Raw genomic sequence first — 7563 nt, forward strand, 5'->3', positions numbered from 1 at the left:
TAACAGATCAATTCATAGGAAACAAAACAAGTACAAGGGATTAGGCCTAAGGGACATATTCATATAGTTTACCTTTCTTTTTTTTACTGCAAATTTTGCTTAAACCCATTGATTAAATTCAGCATATCAAAGAATGCAATCACAGCTGCGAGGCGATTGTGAGTTACATATAACTATAAAAAAATTTGTGTTCATTAAACCTTCTCTAAATCATTGCAATAAATGACTGTGGTTCCAAAATAATTTTTTAAAAATTTTCAATAAACCACAGCTCCCCTCCTCAACCTCCATACACAACAGCATCTTCATCTTTCCTAAATAAGCTCTAACTTGCCCATTTCTCCCTCACTGAGTCCAACACTTTCCACTTCTCTAAAGCAATGTCTATGAAAGGTCACTTTCTTGTGCTCACTATAGTCAATTGAGACAATTCACTTTTTCTCCCACTTAAATTTGCTGCTTTTTCTTTATTTCTATAACTTTTTCACTAAACCATAGGCCAGGTATTTGGTAGAATGTTCCATGACTTGGATGGTCTGATGTTTATTCATAATTAGATTTAGGTTATGCACCTCTGGCAGAAATACCACCTAATTTGATACTGTATTCTTTTAATGCATCAGGTAAGAGAACACAATTTTAAGTTGTTTCATTGCTGGTGATGTTCACTTAAGGTTGTGTCTACCAGGTTTCTCCAATGAAATCATAACTCTTCTTTTTATTTATTTTATATTTATATGCATATTAATGTTTTACTTTATTATTTGTTACTGTGTATGTTTCATGTTTGTTACTTATATTTGTTATATTTCTTTTATTTAATATTTATATTATATATGTATATTTTATATACTGTATATTATGTATCTCTATTATATATACATATATAGGTATATGTATGTGTATGTCTACATTATATATACACATACATACTTTATAGATATGTATTTGGAAGGTGCTTTGAACCTATGTAAATATCATTTTTAAATGTATTAATTCATTTATTTATATCTCTATATATTCTTGTTTTGATATCTTATTCAATGGGCTTTAATACTATATTATTTATTTTAATTTTCCATTGTCTTAGTATTGGCCAGTGGAAGCCCCTTTGACAATATATCCATCTCTTTTAGAACACTTCATTTTTTTCTGGAATAATAAGGCATTCCAAGCTTATCTTTTCCCTTACCTGCCTCAACCATATGCAGCCATTTCTCTAAGGCATCCTATTCCATTTATTGGAAAATGATATTTTGAAGTCAAGACCTGAGTGGTGGATGTGTTTATCATTTTGGGAATGTCTCTACAGACCATCTCATGTGTCTCATCTAATCTATTGAGTTCCCTCCAATACCTCTAATTCTAACCCAATAGCATAGGGGTTATTTTAGTTATCATTCTTTTCATATTTGTAACGTCCTTTTCCAATAGTGAAAAAACTCACTTCCATTATTTAATTAATTTTTCTGTACATAAGTCAATCTGTCATCTATGTCACAACTTTGTCCTTTGTATGGATGCCCTCTTCACCCTATTTGGGCTCCAATATTCCATGCTATGTGGCTTCTATCAGTGAATTCCCCCCTCACACTACTTGAACTCTGGCTGTCTATGCTGGGCATCTCCTCTCTGGGAATGCCTTTCTAGCCAAGTTTAGCTTCTTCTTTCATTGAAACTCCTCTTTGTGGGTACAATTTCTTCACTTTACTTGGGCTCTTGATCTTCATGCTGGCTTAATGACTTCCCTTCTCCTATGCCCAGCTCCCATCTTGCCTTGTTTCCCTAATCAATTTTGCACTAAATTGTCAGGAAAAAAAAGGGAAAGGAAGGGAAAGAGGAGATTGGAATCATTTATAACATCTTTTTTCCTTTTATACCTCACACCCAACCTATTAACAAATCATGTTGTCACTATATTCGTAATATATCCAAAATACAATCACTTATTACCATCATTGTTATGGTCCAAGATAACAGCATATTTCTTCTGGATGACCTCAATAGACTCCTTATTGTTTTCCCATTACCTCTATAGTCTAGGTTCAACTAGAGAGGCTAGTTTGGTCATAGGCTCAACAGCCTTCTCTTTAATCTCTATTCCATTGTAAATTTGTTTTTTTTTTTTTTTTAAATAATCCTTACAATGAACTACAAGAAGCTACATAATTAACCCTTACACCTGAGTCTTAACCCTTGGCTTTCCAAAAGCAATATTGCTCTAATTATACCTCCTACTTCTTTTCACCCTGTTTAATGATCTTTTTCTGCTCTTCTAAAAGTACCAGGCCTGCAGCCAACTTCCAACAATTGTGCTTGCTCTTCCTCTTTGTCTGGGATAGTCTTACCCCAGATATCCTCAAGGCTCATTCCCTTTCACCTTCATCTTTGTTCAAATACCTCCTCCTTACCAAAACCTTACTTGATGAAACTTTTTAAATTTAAGATGCTTAATGTATTTTAGCACTCCTTATCACTTTTCCCTAAATTATTATTTTTTCTTTGCACTAATATTTAACTAACACTATGAGATTTGCTTATTATCCAATTCACAACTAAGAATATAACCTCTATGGGGTCACAGATTTCTATTTTTTGGTTATTATATAAGTATAGCCAAGGACAGTGACTCTCATATAGCAGGTACAAATAAGTATTTTTTGAATGAACAAATTTTTTATGTGTATTAAATGAAATAAAATTTTTGATGCATAAAACTTATTAAAAATACAACCTATATTCCATCTAATCTTCCTTCTTCATTAAATCATAAATCATTTCAGGTAAGGGATAATATATTATTCATTTCTTTTCCCCCCAAACTCACCATAACTGGAACCACACTGTATCATTCAATAGCATTTATTGTTTTATTTATTTATTTGTCAATCAATAGCTTCTTGAATTAGTGACTTATTGAAACATTGTCTCCTAAACTCTATCACATTTGGTAAGATTGCATGGCTGTGTTTTCTTATAGTCCTTGCCTCTCTGACACGCTGTGGTATCTATCAGTGAGGGTCCAGGGATTTTCCTGTAACTGCCAATTAATAATGGTTTTACTGATACAAGAAAGACTCATTATTTTGTTTTCCTCCTTAAGTATTCTCTCTCTCCTTTGTTTATTTTCACTCCCTTCATCAGATTTCTTTCCTATAGTAAGTGGTGTGATTTTAAGTAGATCCTAGTGTCAGAAAAATCAGAAAATTTTCCATTAAAAAAATTCCTAGAAGGATTCAGTTTTGCTAGGGAATAGAGTAGGCAAAGATGTTTTTAGTCAACCATATTGAAAAATGGAAATTTTCAACTTTAAAAATATAATTAAAAACTTTTAAATTGTGAAAGTATTTTGAATTGGGTCTTCTGGATATATATGCTGAGATGGAGTTTGGGGTACAACATATCTACAGAGATCAACAATCCAGAAGGAAGAAAAGAAGTAAGTAAAATTGGACAGAGATACAAGATAAACTGTGGTCCAGGCCTTCCAAAGCCACAGCCAACCCAACAGGGATCTTGGGAAGGAATATTGCTGAGTATAGCCTAGCATGAGAGAATCGAATCCATGAGAGCCTCAGATTTAAAGGCACTTCTTATGCAATAAATGTTCTTCTCCATGGGTCTTCCTGGGTATTCTAGAGTTTGGGGACAGGGTGGGAACTGAAAAAGGCTCCTTCTTGGTGTGTGCCTGGAGAAAGAGAGAACAGCCAGAAAGACACACCCTACTCAGAACTTTCTCCCCATATCTATTCAATGGTACAAAATCCTTAATCTGCTGGTAGAGAGGCAGCAAGTCTGACTGCCTTATTCAGCTAGGAGAAGGTAAAAAAAAAAAAATTCTAACCCTGTGAGAAAGGCAAGGAACCAACCTGAATTTAGATCATTAGAAAAGTTTACCTTTAGGTGAAGTTGCAGTCACTCCTGAAGTGCTAGCTTAGAGACCCAGCAATGCAGGGCCTGACTGAGACCCAGGATGAGCCAGGACAATGGAGAATGACCCTGCCTACCTATCCCAGGCTAACAAGCATCAAATAATAACAAACTTCTAACAGTCAAGGAAGAGAAAAAGCATAGAAAGACCTTATATGGCACAGGCTGATGCAGAAAAAAATCTAAAGCTGAGGGTGGAAGAGAATCATTGAGAAGAATTCTCCAGCAATCCTGTTTACCCCCTAACCACAAGAGAACATTAGAGCAAATCACTGAGAGTAATGATACAACAAAATAAACCAGCTCAAACCTTGACTAGATTTGCTCACCTCCTCCCTCCCACTTCTGAGCATAAACACTCTCTACTCTGGTTTCTCTGGTCTTGCACATGTGTTGGGCTTTCCACCAAAAATTATGAGTCACAAAAAAGATGCAAGAGGCACAGAAATCAGCAGAACCTGTCATATAGGACCCAGATGTTGAAATTATCTGGCAGGGAATTTAAACTATGATTAAGATGTTAAAGGTTTTAGTGGAAAAAATAGAGAGTTGCTTGAATAAATGGGTGATTTCAGCAAAGAGAGTAAAACCACAAGAAAGAGGCAAAGGGAAATATTAGGAACTTTTAGAAATGACATGGTAATTGAGATGAAAAATTCTTTTAAGGGGCTCATCAGTAGAATCTACATAGCTGAGGAAAAGTTAGTAAACTCAAAGATAAGTTAACAGACATTAATCAAAATGAAACTAAAGAGAAAAAGAGTAGAAAATCAGAACAGAGAAAAAAGAGCTTTGTGATTAAGCAATCTAACATTGGTGTACTTGCAATCTCAGAAGGAGGAAGGACAGAAAATGGTGTGGTAATATTTGAAGAGCTATTGATGGAAATTTTTTCAAAAATAATGAAAAATATCAATCCCCTAGAGCTAAAAATCTGAGAGAACACCAAGCAGAATTAATATTAATATTAATTAATTAATTATATCCACCCTCCCAAACACACCTGGACACATCTTACTCAAACTGATGGGACCCAAAGATAAAGAGAACATAGTGAAGACTGCCAGATAAAGAGAGGCAAATTACATAAAGAATAAATGTAAGGATTCCAACTGACATCCCATCAGAAACTGTACAAGTCACTAGACTATAAGGTGAAATCTATGCACTAAAAAATTGACTGAGAAATAAAAACATTTTGGGTGAAACAAATGAAAGCTAACATGACTACCACGTTACTATTACAGTATATAGCAAGGGAAGAATAAATATAATGCACAGAGAGAAAAGGAAATGCATTCTCATAAAGCTCAAGAAATACAAAGACTACTTTACTAGGTTTGTGATGATTTTTTACCTCTTGTTCTAATAGCCAATGAAAACCATTTGTTCTTCCATCCCACTGTTTCCATGCAGTATTCATGTACTCTTTATGTAAATCTTTCTCCTTTTTTGCTTAATTTTTTTTTGTGATTTCACTCCATGAAATTAGATTGCTCTAATTTTTAATTAGTAATATTATTACTAATTAAGATACTGCCAACCACCATTTCTGATATAGAATAAATTCCTGTTGTATTATAGCCACTAATAGAAAACACACCTATTACTTTGTAATGATATACTCAGAAATTTATTGTGTGTTTATTGCTCTGCAACTATTAATGTGTCATTTTTTTACATCTATCCTTTTTTTTATTATGTTCAGTTAGCCAGGATATAGTATATCATAAATTTTTGTTGTAGTGTTCAGTGATTCATTAGTTGCATATAACTCCCAGTGCTCATCCCAACACGTGCCCTCCTTAATACCCATCACCCAGTTACCCCATTCCCTCACCTCCCTCCCTTCTGTAACCCTGTTTGAATGCATACAGCACAGTGATAGTATTATGAATAATGTGGTATCAAAATAATGGCCCCCAAAAGATGTCCATGGTGAATTCCTGGACACGTGAAGATGTTAATTTAGATAGCAAAAGGGATTTTGCAGATGTGATTAACTTAGGATCTTGACACCCCCTGCCAACATCTGTCCCTCCTACACTGTTGGTGGGAATGCAAGCTGGTGCAGCCACTCTGGAAAACAGTATGGAAGTTCTTCAAAAAGTTGAAAATAGAGCTACCATACGATCCAGCAATTGCACTACTGGGTATTTACCCCAAAGATACAAATGTAGGGATCCAAAGGGGTACATGCACCCCGATGTTTATAGCAGCAATGTCCACAATAGCCAAACTGTGGAAAGAGCCAAGATGTCCAGCGACAGATGAATGGATAAAGAAGAGGTGGTATATATATATATATATATATATATATATATATATATATATATATATATATATACAATGGAATATTATGCAGCCATCAAAAGGAATGAAATCTTGCCATTTGCAGTGACGTGGATGGAACTGGAGAGTGTTATGCTGAGCAAAATAAGTCAATCAGAGAAAGACGTGTATCATATGACCTCACTGATATGAGGAATTCTTAATCTCAGGAAACAAACTGAGGGTTGCTGGAGTGGTGGGGGGTGGGAGGGATGGGGCGGCTGGGTGCTAGACATTGGGGAGGATATGCGCTATGGTGAGTGCTGTGAATTGTGCAAGACTGTTGAATCACAGACCTGTACCTCTGAAACAAATAATGCAATATATGTTAAGAAAAAAAAAGGAAGAAGAAGAAGAAGATAGCGGGAGGGGAAGAATGAAGCGGGGGAAATCGGAGGGGTAGACGAACCATGAGAGACAATGGACTCTGAGAAAAAAACTGAGGGTTCTAGAGGGGAGGGGGTGGGGGGATGGGTTAGCCTGGTGATGGGTATTGAGGAGGGCACATTCTGCATGGAGCACTGGGTGTTATGCACAAACAATGAATCATGGAACACTACATCTAAAACTAATGATGTAATGTATGGTGATTAACATAACATAATAATAAAAATAAATAAATAAATAAAAATTAGGATCTTGAGATGGGAGGCTATCCTGGATAATTTGAGAGCTCATTATAATCATGATAGTCCTTATAAGTTAAACAAGGGAGGCAGGAAGGTCAGAATCAAAGAGAGATTTGAAGATGAAGGAAGAGGCCATGAGCTGAAGAATGAGGGCAGCCTCTGGAAGCTGCGAAAGTCAAGAGAATTAATTTTCCCCTGGTGCCTCCAGAAAATACTAGGCTTTATCAACACCTTGATTTTTGTATAGTAAAATCCATTTTTAACTTGTGATGTCCAGAACTGTGATATAATAAATCTGTGTTATTTTGAAGCCTTCAAGTTTATGGCAATTTGTTACAATAGCAAAAGGGAGCTAATACAAATGGTTAAAATTTCTTAGCAAATGAGTATGATTTCTAGGAATGGTAGAGTTGCTGTAATTAGTTATGGTTAAGTTTCATGGTTTGGGCTTTCTGGGGTTTTGATACAAGTTATCTTATTGGTGTCTTGTTCATCAAACCCATATTCTATACTACAACTACTGTGTTGTAGGTTTTAGACTAGATAGTCATTGCCTTTTGGTTTTTAAACTAGCCAATTTTTAAAAAAGATTTTATTTATTTCAGAGAGAGAGAGAATGAGCAGTGGAGAGGGGCAGAGAGAGAGAGAGAGAGAGAGAGAGAGAAACAGCTCC

Source organism: Mirounga angustirostris, unplaced genomic scaffold, assembly GCF_029215605.1.
Source record: "Mirounga angustirostris isolate CCGP_5_RB_7025 unplaced genomic scaffold, mMirAng1.0.hap1 SCAF_8, whole genome shotgun sequence".
Classification (NCBI taxonomy): Eukaryota; Metazoa; Chordata; class Mammalia; order Carnivora; family Phocidae; genus Mirounga; species Mirounga angustirostris.